Genomic DNA, 26,940 nt, shown 5'->3' with positions numbered 1-26,940 from the left:
CAGAGCACAGGCGGACGGTCAGACAAGGAACACAAATACGAGGGATTGCTTTCTCTGTCTACTAGACTATAGATGGATAGTGCATCTCATTGTCAGTGAACTTATCCGCGTGCACAAGAATGTAAAACATATCCAAAAAAGAATATTTTTATGAAGAATGATCGCAAAATAAAAAAAAAGAGTCAAATGTGTTAAAATTACTCATGATTATTATTTTGAGAGTCGTAACTGATGCTAACAAAGATCATGGCGTGGTGGCGAGCAGCATGGCGTCTATACCCCCACTACACGCAAATTTACTACAGGATAGTAGAGATAGAGAGGAATAGTAGAAAGAAGAAGGATGCATTCACACACTATTTTCGATTTCTCTCGGACCGCTGTCGTCTCTACTCCTTCCCACTACTGTTCACACTCCAGTTAGGATAGAGCTCAATATATTCCAGCGTTTCCACTAAAGCAACACACTGTAGTCATCCATCCTATCTACAGGGTGGGATACTTGAAATTTTCACGTCGATCGATGACAATATTATCTGCAGGGAAAAATATGCTCTTTCATATAAGACACTGTGGTCGGAGCTTATCATCGTGCGGCGCTAAAATAACATCAGATGCAATACACAATGCATTTTAGTAATACATAACATACCAGCGGCCATGGCCGTGATGGAAACACCGGTTCCCATAAGATCACCGAAGTTAAACATCACGGGGCGGCGTACTGGGGAAAGATGGGTGACCATCACCTGTCTCCCGGTGCGTCGCTGCTGCTGGGACCCGAAGGAGAGAGGAGGGAAAAAGGAAAAATGACTATCGTTCGTTGGGCAACATAAGCGAAATGCTTGAAACGGCATCCTGTGTGTTAGAAACACACAGGAAAACAAAAAAATACAAATACATAACATTCCAACGTCATCCAAGTCAAGTGGTTTCGTATATTCACAAATACCTTCTCATCTACCTACATTAGATTTGTTGTCAAAGAGTTTAATTTCACCCAGGATACCGTTCATTCAAATTCGACGCTTGCGAGATGCAGATGGGATTTTCGGGCAAATTATTAATGTTCCAGTGTCTGCAAATACGATGGTGAATTATTTGCCAAGAAACAATGATGACGATCATTATGTTAACAATGTTCATATTAAGAGAAAAAAATACATACAGTAAATCTTCGTTATAGTCTAACGTCTAATCCTCACCATTTCTTGGAATCCTTCGGTCGAGAATGAGAGAACCCGAGAACGAGCGCGAGGGAACGAAAGAGCAGTGATGCCAAAATCGTGGGACGTGGGACAAATGCTTACCCCCACTGTAACCTACCGTCGTCTCCCACTATGGCCTACCGTCGTCCCCCACTTTCTTCCCATCGCACTGCACACAAGCAGATCCCTACTCCTGTCTGTGTGCTCGGCAGCCCAACAGACACCTCACAGGGATATGCTTGTGTGCAGTGCGATGGGAAGAACAGTGTGAGGGACGATGGTAGGCCATAGTGGGAGACGACGGTAGGTCATAGTGGGGGTAAGCATTTGTTCTACGTCCCACGATTCTGGCATCACTGCGAAAGAGTCGACGCCAACTTCGTGTCAACTGTTTTGTTCCCCCTCACTCACTCTTGGGTTTTCTCACTCGCGGCATCGGCCACACGGGTTCGTCGGGTTTAATACGAGTGATTTACTGTACCTAAATCACGTTATTTAGTTGGTTTGGTGAAAAAAACGAAACATAAAAAATTGGCTACAATGTCTACTTGAAACTCCTCTCTGCAGGCTGTACGCCATTAGAGCTTATGAATCTTTGTTTCATAATGAGAATGTTAATCAAATTCCTATAGATGAAATTAGTGAAGACATACCAATCGAAGATAGTCTCACTGTACAACAGCAAACACTCTTATGGAATGATGAAAAGTATCTTCGTATTGCACCAGGAGAAGCAAATATACCACGCAGTCTACTTTTCGATGAACATGCAGAGGAATAAAACTTATTCACATTAAGAAAAATTAACGGTTTTGATATTGAATAAGAAGTTTCACTTCTAACGTGTGAGAGTCCACGCATTGATTTTTTTTATTCTTCTTCTCGTCATTTTGTTCTCCCTGTAAACAATTACCAAAGTCTGATCATAAAAACGTAAGATGATTGTAGCTACTGTTGCGTAGTCGCGTGTAGCATGAACCATGAGGGCGCGATGTTTGAAGTGGATATTAATGTGGTTGAATGTAGTACAAGCAAACATGAACGGAATGGATCCAGTAGGGAGGCTGCCAACTCTTGGGAGATTTAAGATAAAATAATGTGTAAATCTCCCAAAAGATGGCGGCCCACTGGTAGATAACCCATCAAACCCGCACCAACTACTGATCACAGTTTTTTGCGACTATCTCGAAAACTAAAGCCGAGCGTCGGTAACATGTGTAGAAAAAAGTTGTTCAGAATTATGCCCCCGACAACATATTCTAAGGTCATCGAAATCGGCGAGGACTGTCCTTTTGTAAATAATTACCTTTTGTTGGTAACTATGTAAATAATTATATTTTTTTTATTAATAGTTACTTATATGATTATTAGCAAATAACAAATAATCACATTTTTGTACATGGAAAATATAATCTGCACTTGCGTAGTCGCGCAAAATAGCTCAGATGCGGCGTTATAGAGGAAGTGCAGTATATTTGGAATACCAGTTTGTTTAAGACGAATAAAAAATTACGGTAGAGGATGGGAACAAATAAAACTGCATAATATCATAGGGAAACTAATAAACTTTTATATTTCCGGTTCTCAGTAATAATAAAAAACAAAAAGTAGCTGAAACTTTGGTCTAAATGAGATATTGCAGGAAGTATCGATTTCGTTAAGATGCAGGTAATTTGGAACACCGGTATTCTAATTTACCTTCACTTTATAAACTTGAAAAAAAACCTGTACATAATAAAATTATTTTCTTTTATAATGTAATCAGGCTCAAAAATCACAATATAGGAACAATCTTAGGTAAATATAAGTGGACAGCGCTGGCCCAAACCGATGCGGCGGTAGCCGTTATGCGTGAAACAAAAGCATTGCTAAGCTTTGGAATATTCCAAATTATCTTCACCCTCGGTATTCCGAATTAGCAACATGGCATTGAAACCTAAAATCTCATGTCACGCTTTTTATTCTCGAAATTATCGCAAAACTGACACGGAACCATACAAGGGACAAGCAAATGAGTAGATAAAGTGTTTCACTCTAATGTTTTGACATATTTTAACCATGATTGAAACGATTGAATATTTGCTGAAAAAGTTTTGCAGATTCACGTTTTTTTGTAAGGACGGATGGATGCATCCCCCACAACAGTCACATACGCATGCACGAACACTTCTCCCAACAACGTAGTTCGCATAGAAATCGTATAACGGTACATTTGCTGGCTTCTCCGTTCCGTAATACAGTTCGTGAAATACATACATATAGCCACGTACAGTTGCTGGCAGAGATCTATGTAGTGAAACTATAACATCAACCAGGCGTCAATACAAGCCGCTTGAAAGTGAAGGATACGGGCGACAATCAGTGTTCTCAAAAGTAAACTCTTATTCATTTTCCATTAATGCCAAGATTTTACTAGATTTCCGCTATGTATTAGGTATACAGGGTTATCCACTTACGACTGGCGGCGCTCGCGCGAGTACAAATGTGAATGGCAACAACGTCACACGCATACTTACTACTACAATCATATGTCGATACATCCGCCATCTATGGGCTGTTGCTATAAGTATAGGTTCTTGTAGATGCCAGTAGAATGCTTGTTGATCACCCAGGGTTTCGTCGTTCAACAAGCATTCTGACATTCTCAATCAGTTCCTGAGGGAAAAGACTGTCGTTTTCTTCCACGTCGGTTACGTCAAATGTAAAGTTATCTGGGCAGACAGCCAAAAGCGCCTAGCGCTCTCTACTGGCATCTACAAGAACCTATACTTTTAGCAACAGCCCATAGATGGCGGATGTATCGACATATAATTGTAGTAGTAAGTATGCGTGTGACTTTGTTGCCGTTCGCATTTGTACTCGCGCGAGCGCCGCCACGCTTAAGGGGTTACGCCACCCTGAGGCGCTTGAAACAGCACTAAACTAGACGAATTTTTTTTACCGATACTATGAGGTTGAAAATTATTTATTTTCTTCTTATGGGTAGAGCATGTATTAGTGCATATATTGTACAATATACTGTACAAAAATATGAAAAAATGACCGAGTTATTTGTTCTCCCGCGAAGCTCGTCCGCCGTTACACGCGTGACTAACCTAACAAATTATAACGAACATGTTCGTCTGAAATCAAAAACCCGATGATTTTCGTGTTCCTTAATAAAATACCTACGATGTAGGATAGGGATTTGAGAAAAAAAAATTTATTGCACAAATGAGAGCAAAGTGAAAAAAAATTATACGTTTTTCACATGAAAAAACGAATTTAAACCATTAATTATATACGAATGGGGTATAGGATGGAAAAACTGATATGCTACATCGTAGATAATACCATTAAGAATGTGTGTACCATGTCTCAAATGAATCGGACAAATAGTTTTGGAGATATTCGATAGGTCATCTTTGAAAATGTAGTTTCGTTGAAAGCCTATAACTCGGCTATTTTGGGGAATTTTTGCGTCTACAATGACTTAAATTATTCTTAAAACTTCACGTAATAAGAAAATGCAAAGAAAAAAAAAAATCGTGTTTTCAAAACTTTCAGGGTGGCGTAACCCCTTAAGTGGATAACCCTGTACTTAGTAGGTACATATTCTGATGATGTATAAAATAAAGAGATATCATCTTGATTGATAGTCAAATCGAGAATACTACAAGTTCGGCTCTGTTATTTGGTAGCAAATGTTCCCTAGACATTCATCCTCTTAGAGCTTTCACTTGGGAAAATAGAAATATTACAGGACACGTGCTGACTAGAAGAAAGCAAAAGTTTCTTAGCCTCGGACGTCATAAAACATCCTCGCTTCATCCTTCTGAAAGTCAGCACGTGCTTCTCAACTATTCTTCGATTAGCTATGTATCAGCCTCACCACTCAACGTGATCAACTTCTTGTCAGTCAATAAGAAAGCTTACGCTTTGGGCTAATTCACACGTTTTGCAGCTACATCTCACTGTATCCTCGTTATTAGTTGTGGGCTCTTCTTCACTTCATCGTAACCTTTTTTCGTCTAATATTTCCTGCAGTGGGTATTACCCTTGATCCTATGTGGTTGTTTCGATCGTCACGTAGCTGTGTTGTCTCTGTCTGCCTTCGCTCGTCTTCGTTTCTTGTATCCGTCTCGTCGTATTCTGTCAACCCATACCAAACTCTTATTTAATCAATCATTAGTAATTTCACTTTTTAATTATGCTGCTGTTGTGTATGTTTCCTGTCTCTCTTCTCCATTTTCGTCCACAGCTCAACATATTCAAAATTCATGTCTTCGTTTTTCCTATAATGCCCGCAAGCTTAACCACATCACACCCCTACGTCGTCGTTGTTCTATGGCTCAAGATCAAGCAACGATGGATCCTTCACCTCTGCTACCTCGTTCATAAAACACTTAATGTGGAGACACCCATTTACTTGAGGCAACTGCTATGCACAAACACTTCTCTGCTAGTAATGGTCCATCCACTCTACGCGATGTCTTGACTTATAATTAGCTGTGCCACCCTATCGTACTGTTAACTTTGCGGCATCCTTCTCTTATGTATCTTCCTATTATTATAATTCCCCTGGAAATTTGCTCATTGTCATAGCTCTTCTCTTTTAACCGTGCTGCCCGCTCCTTTATTCTTATCCAGTTTTCTTAACTTTCGTATACTTCTTGTATCTTTGGCATACATAGTTCTTCCGTCTGTCCAACTTTTAGCATTAAGTCTACTGTTATGTATAGAATTAGGTTTGAAAACAGCAGTAATGGCTGCACCACGCCCATTCACCACTTAATTATTTGCAGTTGGTGATGAAATAAAGACATTATTAGGTATTATTAATTATTAAAATTTTTTTTTCTTTTGGCATGGCAAAATATTCACACATTAGGTTTACATTTTTGCGTGGCTGTTTGGTAGATTCAGGCTTTGAACAGGGTTGTTATTGGAAATGGGTTATGAAATAAACTGTAAAACAGTATATTCTTTATAAACTCTAGTTTATTTTACTCAGCTCGGAAGGACGTCGTATCGTGCTGAAGGCAAGACTCGAAGTGAAGAGAAAACGCAAAGGCAATTCGAAAAGTCCGTTGTCCACTTGAAAAGGGACAGGCCTGCGTTCTGTCTCTTACCCTTGCAGTTAGAATAAGGATTCCCTAACAGACCCATGGGCCCGCTGGCCTCTGGTTTATTGCTTTTGTCAGCGGTTCTCATACGTAACCAAATTCATTTTTGTGTTACCAACAATCCAACAGTTGTCGTCCGTAGAGCGCTGAAACGGTCCGCTTGCGATTGCGTTTTAGGGTAGGGAATAAAATTGAAATGTTTAAACAAGCGTCTCCAAATAGCAAACATTAATTAACTCATAATTTTGAAGTATGTTTATTAAAATATTTGACATATTTTTTCAAATTCTTTTACAGTTTAACCAGACATCAAATTTGCAGAAGAAAAGCATTTCTATTATGTTTACCTACGTTGCAAACACTTCTCTCGAAATACGAAAACAATTCATTCACACTGATCCATCCTTCTTGATTAAAAGCAAAAGACACAAGTCCGTACATTCAATACTTTAGGCGATTAAAATTCATTTCTGAGCCGTTTCGTGAAAATCATCGAAAACAGGAAACTTTGATAATTTGTATTTTTTAAACAATTTTGAATCTGGAAAAATGAGGACATAGTCCTCCCTAATTTCATATGGGCTACAATATATTTCAATAGTACCATGAAAATCCCAGACATCGGGGATTTCAGAAAAGTATCTCATTTGCTTCTATCTTCCACGAATCCATGCTGAGCGCAATGCACTCCAAACTCCCTTTGATGTGTGGAGGAAAACCGACAACGGTCGGCTCAGGCCATGTGCCTTCGCCGGCATTCGCGAGTCGAGTCGCATACGTCGAGTCAACGCGAATGATAGGTCCGCACTAACATATGCGTTCGCGCTCAACCCTTTCTGACGTAAAAGCATGCGGTCCTGGCTACCGTTTCACTCGTCCGCATCAGAATATTCGTGCGCCTTGCTCATAGCGCCAGAGAGCGACCACGTCAGGGCCGGCGTGACAATACATATGATACCGGGCGAAAACATTTTTTGGCGCCCTCTTCCTAACGTTTTAATAAAAAAAACTATCTGTTTTACTTTATATAGTTTTATTTAGTTTTATTATAATACATAATAAATATATATTCAGATGAAGATTTTTCGTCAGTATTTACATTTTTAGGTTGATTTTCATCACGTTCTTCCTCTTCAAAAGTAATTGTATCGATTTCAAGATATTCTTCTCCTTCGGTATTTTTACGCTCTTGATTTTGCATATTTGGCTCACATTTCTTTTAAAAAATGAACTCATCCGACTTGTAGAAAATTCATTTTCTTTTGATTGATTTAGTTTTCTCTTTCTATTCTGTGCTCCTGAGTTTTTTTTCTCAACATTCTATGGCTAAAGAAAGTCAAAAGATTTTTATGTTTTACACGAATTTCAATATTTTACGAGAATTTGCTAAGATGTATACATTATCTAGTAAAAATTCGCATGTAACTTTTATTAGAAAGTACTGCAAGTTATTAGAACTGACAATGATCCTTCGATTTGAAACTTTTAATGTTACAAAACAAAACTTATAGTCAAATTGCAATAGACATTTATATTTAGAACTTAAAACTGCAAATACGTATAAATATATGAAAGGGTAAAATATTTCTCAGAGTCCACGAGTAACTTTGTATATTATACAAAAGCGTGTTTCTTAAAAAACACAGGACGACGGAGGCGTTCGTCTCATCGACGTGGGATTCATTTCTTTTTCGTGACGGTGATCTTAGAACGACAATTTACTGTAGCTAATATTCTTTCAAGAAACGACGTATAATATAAGTTGTTATGGTTGCTTTCGTAATTCATCGTTTTTTATTTGAATAATGCCAGAAATACTAAAAAAAAATAAAACAGAAAAATAACTAAATTAAGCAACAATTTTTTTATTGAAGCACCCTCGCGAATTGGCGCCCCGGGCGGTCGCCCGCTTCTCCCGTACCTTCCGCCGGCGCTGAACCACGTTAAGCCGGGTCCAGACCTGAATGAGTATACGCTGAGCAGGCTGAGCGCGCACGAATATTTTTATGTGGACGGGTGAAACGGTAGCCAGGACCGCATGCTTCTACGTCAGAAAGGGTGAGCGTGAACGCATATGCTAGTGTGGACGTGTCATTCGTGGTGACTCGGCGCATGCGACCCGACTCGCGAATGCCGGCGAAGGCACATGTCCTGAGCCGACCGTCGTCGGTTTTCTTCCGCACATCAAAGGGAATTTGGAGTGCATTGCGTTCAGCGTGGAAGATAGAAGCAGATGTGATACTTTTCTGAAATCCTCGATGTCTCGGATTTTCATAATATTGAAGTATATGGCAGCCCATTTGAAATTAGGGAGGGTTAAGTCCTCATTTTTGTAGATTCGAAATTGTTTAAAAAATACAAATCTTCAAAATTACCTGCTTTCGGTGATTTTTACGAAACCCGCTTTCAGAAATTAATTTGAATGACCTAAATTATTGAAGGTATGGATTTACGTATTTTTTGTTTAATCATGAAGGATGGATCTATGTGGATGAATTTAATCCATTGCTAATATTGTCATAAACAGTTAATCAAAAATCTAAAAATGACATTTTCAACAATATAATGCAATTACCATATGATAGACTTTAAAGCTCTATTTTAATGAATAAATTGTCTTTCTTTTCTTCACTACACCCTGCATTGTTCTTAATTCATACAGCCTGATCGACTCGCTGTTGTGTTAAAAAATCACACGAAACTATTCTTAACGAATTCAGCTTGAAATGATATAAATCAATTTTTCACGAAATTTCCTTCATTATGGTCCGAATGACGTCGTTCTTGGTGTTAGTTTCATCGGCGAAACATAAGGAATCAATTGACGTCGTTTTCGCAAAGATCTGATGAGAAATGCGGAACTCTTGGACATTTCTGACTTTTTAATGGTATTCCAACCGTTTCGAGGGTCGAAACCCATAAAATTCGGTGAAGCACTGTGGGGGGTTGTCCTCACCACGGGGTACCAGTTGGCACCTCTTTGATAGGCGTCGCTGGAGAATCACCCTGTATTGGTAAACAGGATGACACGGAGGGTTGAGCTGTATGTTTATTTAGCTAATCACACCATCTTTACGACTGCGGAGTGGGCTAAGCTAAGCACAGAAGTTGGTGAAGAAAGACACAATGGCACTTTCGACCCCTCCGTGTGCGTCATTCGTGCGCGCTCAGCCTGCGCAGCATATACGCATTCAGGTCTGGACCCGGCTTTAAATGCTCTGGACATTCGCGACAATTTGCGAGCGTTATAACACAGTTATACAGTCATGATAGTTACACATTGTCCGTTTAAAATTAAAGAAATGTAATATTTTTCTTTTGAAATAATCAAAATCTTATATACTTTTATACTTTAACCAGGGGGCTACCACTCTCATTTGCGATTTTGGAACAGTGTTCCAACTGCCACCTAGGCGGTTCCAATTTTTTCGAACTAAAATTCAATATGGCCGTGATCACGTGTTCGTGATTCATCTGTACTGAAGTAAATGCCCCAATTAGCGACCCTGTAAGATCTACGCGGACGTTCTAATATATTTACATATTAAAAGTATTTATCGCAGTTACTCATTACTAGCCTATCACATGGCTGGTTCTTTTCCAGTATGAAAACTGTCCCTTTCTATGATGAAATTATTCGAATATAATTATTAATAATAAATGTATTATATGGTGCACGTGTACCTATTTTTGACCTTCAATTCTCTCTTCGTCCCAAATAGTGACCTATCTCGGACCGAACCATTGACTCGTACATAATACGTGGAATACCGTGTCATTGATCGAGACATGCAATCTAATGTCACAATAATTAATGACTGCATCGGAAAAGGATGTTTATAAAATAATTAGTACAAAACAAAATAATTTGCAACAGTTATTGTTGCGAATAGTTTTTACGTCGTTTATATTCTTTAGCCTTTACTAAGTAGCCATCTTTACTTAACGAGGTTATGGTGCAAACTGACAAACACGTAAGATGGAAACATGACGTGGCATCTCGTGTCAATAATAGGAATTCATACATTTTACGAGTACCGATTATTGACCCCCATAATTATTATGAATTTAATAAAAAATTCGATGCAATTTTTTTAAATAGTAAATTTATAATTATTTTTTAACTTACGTGAATATATTTTTCTTACATTAATATACGCATGCAAGAAATACTTAATACCTCAAATTTGGCCGTTCTTAAGTTCGGTAACAAGAAACTACTTTGTCACGGCTGTGTAGCTGACACACGTGAAAAATATTTATTAATTACTTCATTGTATGTTATGATATACAGGGTGTCCCACTAAGGAGTGGACAGCGCGATATCTCTTAAAGTATTGTCGATAAAAATATAAAAAAAATAGGGAATTGCATGGTTCGAGGGGGCCCATTTATTAGCGCGAACGAATTTTGTTTCCGATTATTATTTTAAAAGATACGATGGTCAAGTTCGGTTTTTCAAATGGAACTATTTTTTTTGAAGACCTGAGTTCATAGTGCGTTCCAAGACAAATTCAATAAGCATTAATGTATACACTTTATTTCCACTGGTTTTTAAGATATTGCGCTTGCAAATTTACTGATTTTCACTGCAAGAAACCCCTCTGAAATGGCAAAAACCGGGGGCGGTCTTCCTGACGCCACGGGTGGTACTGCCTGTTGAAATGGATACTTACCTGCCAAAGGTCTACGCCAGAAATGGCAGGCCCAAAGGCTGGACAATTCTTTTCCGTCAGAAATGCTACTTAGGTAGGTATCGTTACTTTTATTTCGCACTTGCTTCTACGCTCGGATGGCCGGTTCTTTTGGGAGGGATGCAAGTTGGATTGGTTCTGATACAATCTGCTTCCTATGGTTGAAATTTAGTCTAGCAACTTTCACTCCTCCTAAGCTAACCAATCCAACTTGCATCCCTCCCAAAAGAACCGGCCATCCGAGCGTAGAAGCAAGTGCGAAATAAAAGTAACGATGCGCTTCTCGATACCGCAGATGTACCTACCTAAGTAGCATTTCTCACGGAAAAGAATTGTCCAGCCTTTGGGCCTGCCATTTCTGGCGTAGACCTTTGGCAGGTAAGTATCCATTTCAACAGGCAGTACCACCCGTGGCATCAGTAAGACCGCCCCCGGTTTTTGCCATTTCAGAGGGGTTTCTTGCAGTGAAAATCAGTAAATTTGCAAGCGCAATATCTTAAAAACCAGTGGAAATAAAGTCTATACATTAAAGCTTATTGAATTTGTCTTGGAACGCACTATCAACTCAGGTGTCAAAAAAAATAGTTCCATTTGAAAAACCGAACTTGACCATCGTATCTTTTAAAATAATAATCGAAAACAAAATTCGTTCGCGCTAATAAATGGGCCCCCTCGAACCATGCAATTCCCTATTTTTTTTATATTTTTATCGACAATACTTTAAGAGATATCGCGCTGTCCACTCCTTAGTGGGACACCCTGTACATTAGTGAAGCCATCAGCAAGATACTTTGAATATTCATGAATCGAATTCAATACTTTTAACACCCGTTTCGAACCGAAAAAAAATCATACTTAAATATAAAGGATAAAGTGTCAATAATTAGGACTGGGTCGCTATTTGGGACATTTACCTTAAAAGCTGGAACAGACACATCAATCCTATCAACAATCCTATCGAAAAATAAGTTTTATAAAATCATATAGTTGAATATATATTTTTAATGTAGTATATGTCGTGACATAGCTCTATAAAAAACATTATAATTTAAAAAGATATTCTACATATACTAAATTAAATATATATATTCAACTATATACATACCTTGTTACTGTCAAACTGATTTTATAAAACTTATTTTTCGATAGGTTTGTTTGGGTTTCGTACGGTATTAGCTCGCATCAATCGACAATTCATAAATGCCATGCAATGCATATCAATGGCGTACCGTACACAGTGCAGATGAATCATGAACACGTGATCAGGGCCATATTGAATTTTAGTTCGAAAAAATTGGAACTGCCTAGGTGGCAGTTGAAACACTGTTCCAAAATCGTAAATGAGAGTGGTAGCCCCCTGACTTTAACTCTTTCGCACGTAACGTCGGATATATTAGACGTCCGCAAAACGATCCAAAATGCCTACCGTCAGATAATTTCGGAGTCCACGAAACGATCCCAAAATTATATATATATATAGTGGCGGCTAGCATCGCCGTCGCGAAAGGGTTAAACCAGTGCAATAAAAATACGGTCCTTTTGTACAGGATATTGTGGAAGAAGATGATCTTATTCTAAAGAGAAGTGATGGGTGCGGTAAAACGAAATCAAAAATGTATATTTAAGAGATAAAGCCTTCGAGGTTTAATGATATTTTATTGTCACAAACCTATCAGTTTACGGAATAATCACTATTGTTTAGTTTGCAAAAGTGAATAGATACGTTGCAAAAATGACTGTTGCATATGTTGAAATACAATTGGCATAAGATTTTTGATTACATCTAATACCATATTCCATGATATTCTTCACAAATTTAAAACGTGTTGATATAAACTGTTTGTTCAATTGCACTCCAGAAATAAAATTTTAAGGGTGAAATGACCGATGACAGAGGACATTGAAAAAAAATGTATTTTATATTTGTTTTTACTGTTTTAATAAATCTTGTAACTAAGGTTACTAAGATCACGAAGGCTTGGGTACGTTTGTTAGTACATACCTCGTTACGTGTAATTTCTTAACATTATGTTTGTAGGACCTCTTTTAGACTGTTTTCGCGTGTATAGAGAAAAATTGAATAGTTGTGTTCACCTCTTTTACCTTATTTTACCTCTGAAATTATCTTTAAGGGGGTATACCCGTTTGAACCCTCGGAAAATGTATACATTTTGTGGATTTTTTTACAAGTCAACGGTTTGATGCAGATTTCCCGTTTTTTAACTATGTTTACATAGTATTATGAACTACTTATAAAAAAAGTTTCAGTTAAAAAACTATTGTTTTTCGGAAGTTACGGATACATGTCCGAAAGTCTCTCGATTTTAGACGGCTAAACGGTGGCCCTAAAAACTCGCGCTACGTTCAACCAATTCACTTCCAATTTTGCATGCAGAATCATAATAAGATTCCGCATCGTCCAACGAAGGCTTTTTTTATTTCGATTCCCCGTTTATTATTTATAAAGGAAAAAGGTGGATTTTTCTCTTAGAAAAATTTAACTTTACCTTTGATCTCTCACCATTTCTTTATTTTTCAAAATTTTCAAAATCGCCTTCGTTGGACGATGTGGAATCTTATTATGATTCTGCATGCAAAATTTGAAGTAAATTGGTTGAACGTAGCGCGAGTTTTTAGGGCCACCGTTTAGCCGTCTAAAATCGAGAGACTTTCGGACATGTATCCGTAACTTCCGAAAAACAATAGTTTTTTAACTGAAACTTTTTTATAAGTAGTTCATAATACTATGTAAACATAGTTAAGAAACGGGAAATCTGCATCAAACCGTTGACTTGTAAAAAAATCCACAAAATGTATACATTTTCCGAGGGTTCAAACGGGTATACCCCCTTAAGGGGACCTTCTTTTTCCAAGACGTTGGCTACATCCGAATAAATTCTATAGACTGGGTTCTAGACGATGACGGTAAATCGGGAGAACAACTCGACACTTTTCTATTATGTACACCATCGAAGAATTTTCCTGTTGAAATTGGGCATATGTAGAATTCAAATGTAGGAATCTTAAACATTTCTTTAAATATTCATGACGCAAGTTATTAAAAACAAATAAATGTAGAATTAGAGTTATTTATATCCTACACAAATTTTATATTCAGTTGTTATCACTAGTTTCGGTTTGGTGATTCAGATGAATTTAGAGGTCTTAGAGGTCTTACATTTGAAGTACCTCTATTTGGAAATGCTTTGCGTATAACTAACCCCGAATTCACACATATCAGTTCCGTGGCGGTTCAGTGCCGTCAGTATCCGTGGTAAAATATATCGTTTTTCTGTTTTGGAATAGAGCAGTTCACATTTGTTTGTGTCCGCGAGACAGGGAGACGCGGAAATGATACGTGTGCCCAAATCTTTAAAAGTTATTTATCTAGCGGATGGCAAACAGTCTTCCTTCAAACCTTTACTCGATGGATTTTTCGTGACGATATTCATTCTCTGTGTCACCGTTCCATAAAAGAAACTGCTGCCAAAGAATGGTTCTTTGCCGCTGACTAGACGGGTAGTGAGTACCCAGTATTATTAATAGATACTTTGATTGCCATGGTCGTACTTATACGCCCAAACTGGTCTATGAGGCGGCAGAGTATGAATGGTCTTACATACTTCGAGGTAGATCTAGCTTATAATTTCGATCGGCTAAACCGTTTGATTAAATACAGTATCGTCCACAATTTGACTATTTTGTCGAGTTGATGTGTAATCCACAAATATGTGGGCTCCCGTGTAAGTCCCATATCATTTACGCCATCGAATTAACTGTCAACCAACAAGGCACCGATAATACAATGTGCGACGTTTTATAAATCAGCTAGCAAATACTTTTCTTATTTACAGCGAATAAATAAAAAGACTCGAGACGGTTTTTCAATTCCCTAAATTCTAAAAGCAAGGTTTGCGTCTTTGCTAAAGAAGGTAAAAGATGGTTGACATTTTTATCGGTGGTCGGTAATATAGTGATCTGTGTGTACTGTGAGCTTGATATACTTACTTACTGTTGGTACTTCCATAAAAAATTAATGACGATTAGTTCTTTTTTTTTAAATAACCGTTCTTACCTGTACTTCCATACCGGCGTTCGATTTCCCCTTAATTCATATTCGTTTCAGTTACAATTATTATTATTAGTTATGAACAGTATAATGAGTCGTTAGCAATTGCTATTTTTTATTCCTTGATTGTGGAATACCTATTGTTTATTATTTATATATACATATATATTCGTCCAACGTGTATCCCCCATAGGTTTTCGATGGGATTTATATCCAGGGAACTTGCTGGCCATATTAAAGTTGAATACCGTGATCTCTAATAAATTGTAAGCCATGCTTGAATGCTGGCACTTCTCAATGCAGAAGGCCATATCTTGTTGAAATTTAAATATTCTATCATATTCTTCAACGTATGGAAGCAAATGTGCTTCTAAGACTCTCTAATGTTCCTCGCTATTCATCCTGGTAGTGATAAAAGCAATTGGCAGCTTCCCTGATACAGTAAAAGCTCCCCACACAATCACAGTGCCTCCGCCAAAATGACGTGTCGAGATAAATCTTTTTTTCTTCCCTAATGGCATGCCAATATGAGTGGGTCCATCTAAATTTAATTTCTTTCCATCACTCCAAATGATTTAAGAAATCTTAAGCGGAAATTGAAATTTCAAGAAAAGATAGAAAACAAATTATACGCAGATGAGATAAAGGTTTACCGTATTCCAATTCACATTCATGTTTTCACGAGCAAATTCTAAACGCCAAATTTTCTAAATTTTTGTTAAACACGGTACTTTTCTTTTCTGTTTACTGTAAAAATGGTTAATAAAATGGTTAAATAACATAAAAACGTCAACTTTTGTTTTAACTAATTCATCATAATGGAGCAATAACTAATTATGAGAAACAATTGATATTATAAATTGTTTATAAATAATTTTTTTTTTTATAACTGAAATTGTACTTTTGTTCATCCTACAAACAGCAACATTCTTAAAAAGATGACGTTTTTGCGAACATTGCAAAATTTATTTTTATGACTCTATTTTTCGTGTATTTTTACGTAATGCTGCAAAAGTTAAAAACAATAGTTCTAACCATGATGTAATGCGATGTGCTCCCTCAGCAGCTTATTTTCGTCATCTACTGCGCATTCGCACTTTCAGCCATATTAAAATATCTATGTATATGAATGCTTATGGAAGTGTACGAACATGTTATCGAAATGTTGAGAAATTCATTCTATCCTATTGGGTGACAATTCAATATGGAGGATCTTGGGAAGGATACGTTATTTGCTAATCTGAAAAGCTGGCCATACACGGAGAGATTTCCTCGCGGTCTTCATCCGTCGCGTTTCAAGTCTGCGGATTTAACTGCATGTTAGTGGTGCATGTCTATGATCGATTTACCGTCACGGTTCTCGTGACAAACTTCCACCCCATTAGCTGGCCATGCACGGAGAGATTTCCCGGCGGTTTTCTCCGTCGCGTTTCAAGTCGGCGGACTTAACTGCATGTTAGTGGTGCATGTCTATGATCGATTTACCGTCACGGTTCTCGTGACAAACTTCAACCCCATTCAAGTCTGTATGACAACTGAGAAAACTTTCAACAAGACGAAAGTCCACAGTTTCGATGAAATCCGCGGATGAACTAGCGGTTTTTATCCATTAACCCGCAGTTTTATCTGTGACCGATTTATCCGACGTGATTTGTCTGTGAACTTTCGTTGTATGTTAGTGAGTATTTGCAGTTTTGATCCGCCGCAGACTTTGATCGCGGGTTTGTCCGCGATGGATGAAGACCGCGGAGAAACCTCTCCGTGCATGGCCAGCTAAAGGGTGCGCAAGAGCACACCTTAAGGGGGGAGCCTGGTGTAGCTAAATGAAAATCGAGGCATTTTTCGGGAATTTTTTTTAAAGAAAGTATTTGATAGATCTTTCTGAAACTTTCAGGATATTGTATTAACAGGTTAAGGTATATAACAAAAAAATTTTATTAAAAAATAGCGGCAAGTAACAAAGTTATGCCCAGTCCGTTGGCGACGCAATTATTGCACTGCGGGCAACGTAGCGTCTTTTGGTTTCATCTGGAACCAAAAATCGAACAATTTTCTTTTAGTTTATGAGTGTACGCATAGAATGAAGAAATTTGAAACTTAAAAGATGCGAAATGAACAAATGGCGGCCTCTTGAATAAAAAGTTCACTGTTTCCAACGAAATTTTGCCTTAAATGTCTAAAAAAAAGTTATTTATTTAAACAATATCATTATACTAATAACTTAGTACTATGAAGAAAATGTTCACAAATATCCGTGCACAAGGCCAAGCCGATTGGTTGAATATTTTTTTAGTTACATTGCCCGCAAAGTATAAAACTGTCGTTTCGAGAAAAACACATTTCAAGTTTTGTGGTAGCCTGGCGCTCCGTAGCAAAATCGGCTATATCCGCTTTAATTTTTCGAATTTCGTTTTGCGGCTTTGGGAACATATTGTCGTGATGTTCAACTATTGATTTATGCAAAAAAAAAAATCGATTTCTTCGACCCCCTATACTAGACTCCCCCCCTTAAATGTGTAAAAAAAGTTATTTATTTAAACAATATCATTATACCAATAACTTAGTTCTGTGAAGAAAATGTTCACAAATATCCGTGCACAAGGCCAAGTCGATTGGTTGAATATTTTTGGAGTAATATTGCCCGCAAAGTGTGAAACTGTCGTTTCGAGAAAAACGCATTTAAAGTTTTGTGGTAGCCTGGCGCTCCGTAGCAAAACCGGCTATATACGCTTTAATTTTTCGAATTTCGTTTTGCGGCTTTGGGAACATATTGTCGTGATGTTCAACTATTGATTTATGCAAAAAAAAAATCGATTTCTTCGATCCGCTACACCAGGCTCCCCCCTTAAGCCGGGTGCAGACCTGACTGCGCATACGCTGAGCAGGCTGAGCGCGCACGAATGACGCATGCGGAGGGGTCGAAAGCTGTGATGCCAGATCGGGGACGGGTTCCCTCGAGAATTTCCCCCACCTCGCGCACACTACGCCGGAGCTGCGTGTCCGTGAGTTGGACTCCGAAGCGCCGAGCTCACGAACACGCTGCTCCGGCGTAGTATGCGCGAGGTGGGGGAAATTCTCGAGGGAACCCGTCCCCGATCTGGCATCGCAGGTCGAAAGTGCCACGTGTCTTTCTTCACCAACTTCTGTGCTTAGCTTTGCCTAATCCGCAGTCGTAAAGATGCCATCGAAGGAACTCTCCTTCGTGAAGAGACACAGAAAGAATAGGCGTCGTCCGCTGACTACGCGCGGTTTCGCCTGCGTCGTTCCCCCTTCAAATTAAGCACGGATCCCTTATCTCTCGAGTATAAACAAGCGTTTGAATTTCAAAACAAAAACACGCGTTGACGTATGCCGTGCGAGAGAAGGTGGGCCTCGGGGAGAAGATATTGCTGTAAAGCAGCGTTCGCAGCGATTAATTGCAGTGAGTGGAGGGGGAAACACCTACAGGAGTGGTGGTAATGTGTGCGTGGCTGACGCAGGCGCAGTTCAGGCACACATTACCACCACTTCTGGAGGTGTTTCCCCCTCCACTCACTGCAGTTAACCGCTGTGAACGCTGCTGTGAAGAGATACACATTCATTATTCATTTTGTATAATGCACGGGCATTAGTGAGTTGCGCGATTGCAGGTCGCATAATAAATAGTAAAATCAGAAAACTAAAAAAACAAATCCAAAAATAACAGAAAAAACGCCAAAAACAAGAAAAGAGCTACAAAACTTTCTACGTCCACGTTGTTAGCTCTGGGTAACGCCAGAGGAAAGAATAATATATGAATGTAACTGCTGTTATTCATTTAGGCTTGTTTAGGTTGGCAACACTGTTTCTGTGTAAAATTTCGATACTCTGACTTTAGAGTCGTGATTAGCGATATCAAAAACGCTTAGAAATATTAAAGTTCAAATTTTAAAAACTCCAGTATATGCCATACTGTTCGCAGCCATTATAGAGGCCACCTAAGAATTTGGATACTTAATTTAATTTGCCTTTTTTAATTTGCCATTTTAGTGGTATATGTGCATATATTTTAAGTAAATAAAATTTACAATTTCAATGAAAAACTCCCGGCCCTCTAAAGGTTAAGCCTGACAGCTTTCTGAAGTTGTAACTCGTCTACGACCTAATTGGCCATAAATGCCTGTGGACATTGAATTTATCTAATTGCAAATTGCTGTTATTATACATACTGAAGAACGTGCAGTGTCATTTAAAGAAATAACTACTGATCTTGAAATTTCTTTCTCAACTTTATGCGCACAAGAGCACACTGACCTAAAAAATGGCCACTGAATACTGAAACATTTAAACTTGACCTAAGTAGCACTATTTTCTAACATTGGCAATATATTTAAGCATATTCAACTATTACCTTGTTTATGTGAGACATCGACGTTATTATGCACGTAGCGCTGGATATTATAAATTCTTCAGTGGATTTCAGAAATTAAACGGCAGCTGAAATTGAATATTAACGTATGCTTTACTATACTCGGTAATCGAATATGTACTTGTAATGGGGGCGCAAAGAAATTCTTCTGCACCATTGAAAACCTGACTTCCCACGCTTCCCGCAATATATTCTCCTGTATCTATTACGCCTTTTGATACAGCTTGTAACCACGCATTTAATCTCCCGCGTTGCTACACGTGTCAGTTAGTACTTTATTTATGGTTATCGATTAAAATACGAGATGCATTACATAATTCGGATGGGTACCTCGTGTTTCGGTGGAGATACGAAAAAGTGGCAGAGAAAACGGCTAAATGATTAAGGGGAGCTTCCGGTCTAGAGCCCAAAGAAATAGGTGATATTTAGGAATTAATTAAAGGAAAACTACTATATATAATTTAATGGGACTCTTTGCATTGTATTAAGGATGTCTTAAATTATAGAAATATATTTTTTGTTTTATAATTAATCATTGCAGACGGCCCTGGGTAGCCGTTAAAGTCAAGGCGTCAAAAAATTGATCCAAATCGGTGGGCGCTGTATCTCCAAAAATTATTATCCGATTCGACTGAAACCTTTTTTATTTTGAAGATTATTCTTCTATCTAGGGGGAGGGCGACTAGAAAAAATTACAAAAATGACATTTTTTTAGAAAATAACGACACTTCAAGTTTGAAATCACTTTTCCCTGTATTTTTCGTCCTTTCAACGCCTTTGAAAATTGTAAATTTTCAATTTTTGCATTTTTTCTGCCCTCCCCCTAGACAGAAGAATAATCTTCAAAATAAAAAAGAGTTTCAGTCGAATTGGATAATAACTTTTGGAGATACAGCGCCCACCGATTTGGATGAATTTGTTGACGCCTTGACTTTAACGGCTACCCAGGGCCGTCTGCAATGATTAATTATAAAACAAAAAATATAGTTCTACAATTTAAGACATCCTTAATACAATGCAAAAAGTCCCATTAAATTATATATAGTAGTTTTCCTTTAATTAATTCCTAAATATCACCCATTTTGTGGGGCTTTAGACCGGAACCTCCCCTTAAGGGGCACCAAAGTGTGGCGGCCTTAAAAATAGGTGTTTTTTTTTAAGATGGCTTGTGGCGCAGCTATGATAGATAGAGATATGATTTTTCTTTTAATTAATAATACATTTATTCAACTAAAAAGGAATAAATTTTTGTTGTAATCGAATAAACACATGGAAAATAGGGCGCTCATGGGCAAGTCCCCGCCACTAGAAGAGCGCGCTCGGTGTCAAATTTTAAGTATGTTTTTCTCGAAACAATTTTTCGCGCACTATCGCCACTGTAAAAAATGCAATTCTTGACCGAATCTAAAAATTCAAACGGGTTTCTATTCGTAATTACTCTCGCTTCCGCGCTACCCTCTATTGTGAATTTCCATACACTCAAGTCTTTTTTACGGACAGATATGTTGCGAAAAAAAATTTCTGGACCCTATCATTTAAACACATGTAAATCATTGTCTAATTGTTTCTGAACAATGATAACCACACATGCATAATTAAGAAATTTCTTTGGTTTCTGGATTTTGGACGATCCTGTCTGGAGTTATCATGGCGATAGTCCACGCTTTTTCTTTTTACAACGATGCAGTATGCGATGCATATCATAGATACATAGGGGTGGGCCAAAATGAAATCAATTTTTTTATACTCTACATTTAGCAGAATAAAGTGCGAAAACTTGTACTTAGACCCTTACATTGTATACTTTTTTCTAGAAACAATCATAAATGTCACCTGTTTTCGCATGGTTTGACCGGGAAGTGCCCTTAATAAATTTTTTTTTTAACCCTCGTCAGACGGCATAGGTACAATTCTAACTTTTGCGTTTTTAAATTGCGGTAACATTTTTTCGAGAACCCGGGGAGCGCTGAAGTTTCGTGACATCTCTAAATTTCTGGTGTAGTTTATATAGACCAAATCTCAGAAAAATATCTCAATCCCCTTCCAAGATAGGGGATCCTGTCGAGGGTTGCATCCATAACAGCGGCATAGGCACAGTGGCGCCCTCATATATTTTGTATGAAAATAATGCAGAAAAAAAATGCGATTTTTTTTAATGATAATGGTATTTTATTATAAAAAAATAAAAGAAATAGATAATTTACATTATAAAAGAAAATTTGGGAAATATTTTTTATTGATTTTCATTGAGTCTAAATGTTATCAATTTATCGTATAAATTATACCGACAGTGAGAATATTCATATAAAATATGTGAGGGTGCAATTGTGCCTCTGCCGTCTGTTAACGTTGTAAAATTGTCCCGTCTGACGAGGGTTAAATCTATATGACGTTCTTATATGTATATGTGTTATTCGTAATATTCATGATTAGGTAATTATACGCTGACAAGGGAACATATCGAACCCGCACATGCCGACTTTGACGATACTATGCAGATTTGTAGAATTCTGAAAAATATTTGACCCTGTTGAAGGGATGAAAACAGCCCCTAATGTTGGCGTTCGAAAACACATTTTCTGGAATATCTCGGGAATTATTAGGCGCAGGACAAATTATTTGGGGTGTGAGTTTTTTTAAAGACGAATCCAACTCCCGTCTCAATTTTTAGAAAATTTTATCTACGACGTTGGGAAATAACTTACAATTAGTCCCTAGTTCTTATAACTAGTCCCTACAGTTCTTACCGTTCACGAGTTATAATACAAAGTCGAAAAATAGCCGGATTTTCAGGGGAGCAGCAAAAAAAAAATTGAGTTATATATACCTATATATCTTCTATATTTCCCCAAAGATTAAAGTTTAAATTTATTCACTCCAAGGGTTGCGAACTCTAAGAACTCCGAGAATTGTGACTTGCCAAATGATAGTCTTAATTAAAAGACGTAACTTTTTCTTGAAAACTTTTTTTTATCTCTTACAGCTCCCGAGTGTTAATACAAAATCGAAAAAAAATCAGGGGGTGAATTGCACCCTCTTGGAGTGCATTTGGGCAGCAAACAAAATTGCGGTATACTCAAGAGGACATCCCCTACATATTCACAAAGTTTCAAAAGTTTTTGAATTTTCGAGTTCGGGATCTTCCCTTGTCAAAAGTATGAGGGTTAAAACTTGGAACCCGTCATACATGAAAATGGTTACTCCTACGAAAAAAACTCATATAACCTTTGTTGTAGAGAATTTACTAAGCAATAATTTTCATAATAACTATTTTTGTCGTGAAACTGTTAGATAACGAGAGATTGGCGAAAACACGTTTTTTAACCCTCTGTAAAATATTTAACGGTGCACAGTGGGCAGGATTTAAAATTTGCCGCCTTTTGGTTCATTTTTCTTAAGATATCGGATTGAAAAATAGGACAAAATTATTCCTTTCGAATGATGTATAATTTAATATTTTTTACATTTATTTATATATTTATTTTGCAATTGTTTTAACTTATTTGTGATAAAAAAAATTTAATTCTGTTTATTTGCTACCTTATTTAATGTCCTTTACAGTGGTTTAAGTAAAATGTCTGGGAAACTTTTCGTTTCCATGTTATAAGGAAAAGTCGAATAATAAAGGAAAGTAGCAACAAATCGGTTTGTTTAAATTAAAAACCAGGCTTTTGTGATAAATATCTTCTTTTATTAGTAACTAATATAAACAATCCGTTAAAAAATAATTATATACGCAGTAACGAAAACAGCGACATTTTTCAAATTTGACAAGGAATATCTTCCAAACGCCAAAAAGTTCCACTTTCGGACCAATTGCAATATTTTCAGCACATTCTCCTCTAAATAATCACGCAACAATAATTTCCCCCCTCGTCTCACTGTTCAAATTATTAGTGTTTAAAGTTATCAATGTTCTGTAAGTCGTCCATCGTTTCAAGACATCATTTATTCTTAAATCTTCTGTTTTGGTTGTTACTTTAGGCCTCCCTGAGCGTTTCCGGAACAAAATAGAACCACTTTCGTCGTACCGCTTCACAGTATATTGCACGCCACGATATTAAAATGCAAACAATTTATATGCAAATTGCACTCTGGGACAATAAAAAGTATAATATGTACGAATTATATTTGTGATCCCTAAAACTGTTTTCTTGCCAATTAAATGGAAAATCTTTAATAAAAATTTAACAGTTATGTATTTTAAGATACATGTAAATTAAATATTCAAGATTATTACATAAACATTTTTACATGAATATTACATTTATAAGATGTTGGTCCACATTCAAATATCCGACACAAAACTCCAGTGTCTGTACCGGGATTATAAACAGTACATTAATAAAATTGCTACTAAAAAATGGAACGACATTTGGGAAACCAAACCCTCAAAAATCCATGATTTAATCCGCAATTTTAACTACAAAATACAAGGTAACACTAAATAGGAGATATGAAGTTGTCATGACCCGACCCAGAATTGGTCACACCAATCTAATACATGGACACCTAATGGATGAATCTACTCCAAAATTGTGCGATGAATGGAATATCCCAATCACAGTTAAACACCTGTTATACAACTGTACCAAATTTGACAACCTCAGGAATTCAACTGACACCAACATAGATGAAATGCTAACCAAGCCAGCGCAAATGCAGAAGTTAATCGACTACCTCCTGAAAGAAAAATCATACTCCAAAATCTAACCAAGAAACTTATAACTAGTCCTCACCCAATATTTCAACTATAACTGTGTTTACAATGTTATTGCTATTGTACTGTAATAGTAAATGTACGCCTATGTATTTGTATGTCGCTAATAACCCATAGCGGTTGATGCGACAATAAACCAATAAAGAAAAAAAAAAGATGTTGGTGTATAAAGCAGGAAACCGAACCCTAACCCGTACCCGGCTCGGTACGCCGTATCATCGACTAACCCGGTAACAGAAATCATCTGTAACCCGAGTAACCCGGCTAACCGGGTTAATGCGGTTACAGTATTACGGTGAAAAACATAGTTGTAACCATGTTTCCAAATACAGATGAATTTTATTTTAATAGCGGAGACTCCTTGGTAGGGTGATGCATGCACGTGAAAGTAATAAATATGCGAGGTCAAAGATTAACTTGGCCGCGCCGAAATCGCGAGCGTTTGCCGACGCACAGTGTAAGATTTTGGACAAAAATCGCTCGACAGCGCAAATCTTAACCGATTTCAATAATTGTTTCTAAAATACTCGTAAAGGATTCAGCAATAACGGAGCATAGCCATAAAATCAGTATCTGTTGGTCTAATCTATAGAAAATACTATTTAGCATAACATAACATAAAAGCATAAATAAATAAATTTTGCAGATTAAAGGTATTAAAAATTAATTTTTTGTAAATTTAATATTAACTATAAAATAAAAGTTTACTTTAAATTTACAAAAATTATGTTCTAAATAAACTGTATAGCTGATTTAAATCTTATATTTATAAATTACATTATAAAATTAGTTACCATAAAATATTCGATTCTAATTACTCCGAATTACAATTATTATAAAGTTATTTTTAAATTTATATATTAAAAATAAAATCAAAACTAACATAATTGAAATATGAGTTAAAAATACAACATTCAAATCAGCTATGCAGTTTATTTAAAACATAAATTTTGTAAATGTAAAGTAAATTTTTTATATTACAGCTAATATTAAATTTGAAGAAAATTTTTTTTTAATACCTTTAATCTGTATAATTTATGTTTTTATGTTATGTTGCGCTAAATAGTGTTTTCTATAAATCAGACCAACAGATATGGGTTTTATTGCAGTGCTCCGTTATTGCTGAATCCTTTACGAGTATTTAAAAAAAAAAATTATTGAAATCGGTCAAGATTTGCGCTGTCGGCCGATTTTTGTCCAAAATCTCACACCGTCTAGACGGTGCGGGTTTAGGACCCGGTTGTTCGGTGCTTCGGTAGTACCTGCCGCACGGACGAGACCGACTGTCGACCAGATGACGGGACCTTTGCCTATTGTCTAAGGTTTAGGTGTCGAAAATATTCGAATGCTAGAAAATGGAAGCTATAAGGCGAAACGCGTACACGGCTGTAGAAGATATTGATGCTACAAGATATTGGTGTTGAGTAATTCTTGAAGGTTAAGAAATAAAGTATAAATTCCGTTTCTAACAACCCTCTAAAATTAATCGATCCTGCATGGACTATATACTCGTATATCTTAAACATTGTGTATTCATTTGATCTGAATATGTATTGCCTGTAGATTCACATACCACTGACTTGCCGTAAATGACCGTCTAGTCTAGGCTAGACTGTCTTACTTTACTAGTAACCCGCTCGTAGCGGGTTAACCCGGTTACTTCGGTTCTTTCTAGAATTTAAGAACCGTTCCCTCGCGGTTAGTATGGGTTACAGAACCTTCCTTGGTTAACCGAGTAAGGGTTAGGGTTACGCGGCGGTTCGGATCCCTGCTATAAAGACCCAGCGATGGTCGTCCGCATAAGTTTCTTGTCAACGTGCGTGCGAGTGTTAATATTAAACAGTGAGTTCGGTTTTAATAAATTCGTGGAAATATCATTAAAACCGTTAGCCACACGTTACGAACAATTAGTTACAACATACATACGTATGTGCACCGTGTATGCTGCGGAAATGGAGTTGCTTAGTAGGCGTCTGTTTGTGGAAGTGGGAGAGTGTAAACCGCATTGAAAATGAACGAGCTGGTATCGTAACCAAGAAGGAATATATGAAGAAGAAGGAAGGGAGCCAGAGAAGTGAGGGAAAGTACTTTTATAGTGGAGGACGAATACCAGCCGTGGGCACACGCCTGTCACTTTCGTTTTTTCTGATCTTCTTGGATCTCCAACGTACCGCTCTTTAGTTTCAGTCGAGAACCGGTGGGCTCGAGGTGCTCATCGTAACGGAGCCTTCTTTCGTAGCTGTTCTCTCACTCTTTCTCTCTCCTTGTGCCATCCTACGCATTATCTCGGTTTTTTTCCTCTACCCATATTTTATTCCAACGTAAAAGAACGTTTGTAAGCGCGTTTCAATCCTTACGGATTGTTTACGTTGACCGGAGAAGCATAAGAAATTCAATTCTCATTTATCTTTATAAACACTTGACAATTGCTTCAGTGTTTAAATCTACATCATTTTCAATCAAGCATATGCGCACTGTGGTGTTTTCTTATACACACGCCACCTTTTTATGTAGATAAGAAAGTGTTGAAGAAGCGGCTTAAATGTTGACTTTAAAGATAAAACAGAGTTAACGTGTTTTTATGGAAATTTGTTTTGCTTGCATGAATCGAGTGCTTGCCGTGGTGTTGACGTAAATGTATTAAGACAACTTCAACGTTGACAATTCAATTCTCACAGTTTCATTTTTTCTCTTCTTTTTCTTAGATAATAACTAAATGGTGTTTTAAATGATAACAGACACAGACGTTTTGTCACG

General features: G+C 37.3%; 1 protein-coding gene across 7 annotated transcripts in view; it reads left to right on the top strand.

The window, feature by feature from the left end:
* Positions 1–26,940, top strand: part of LOC143377162 (unconventional myosin-XVIIIa) — a 390,650-nt gene that overhangs the window by 229,222 nt on the left and 134,488 nt on the right. The gene's annotated exons all lie outside the window — the stretch shown is intronic.

Source organism: Andrena cerasifolii, chromosome 15 (assembly GCF_050908995.1).
Source record: "Andrena cerasifolii isolate SP2316 chromosome 15, iyAndCera1_principal, whole genome shotgun sequence".
NCBI classification, from domain to species: domain Eukaryota; kingdom Metazoa; phylum Arthropoda; class Insecta; order Hymenoptera; family Andrenidae; genus Andrena; species Andrena cerasifolii.
The sequence above is the reverse complement of the archived record's forward strand: the minus strand, read 5'-3'. Positions and strand labels throughout refer to the sequence as shown.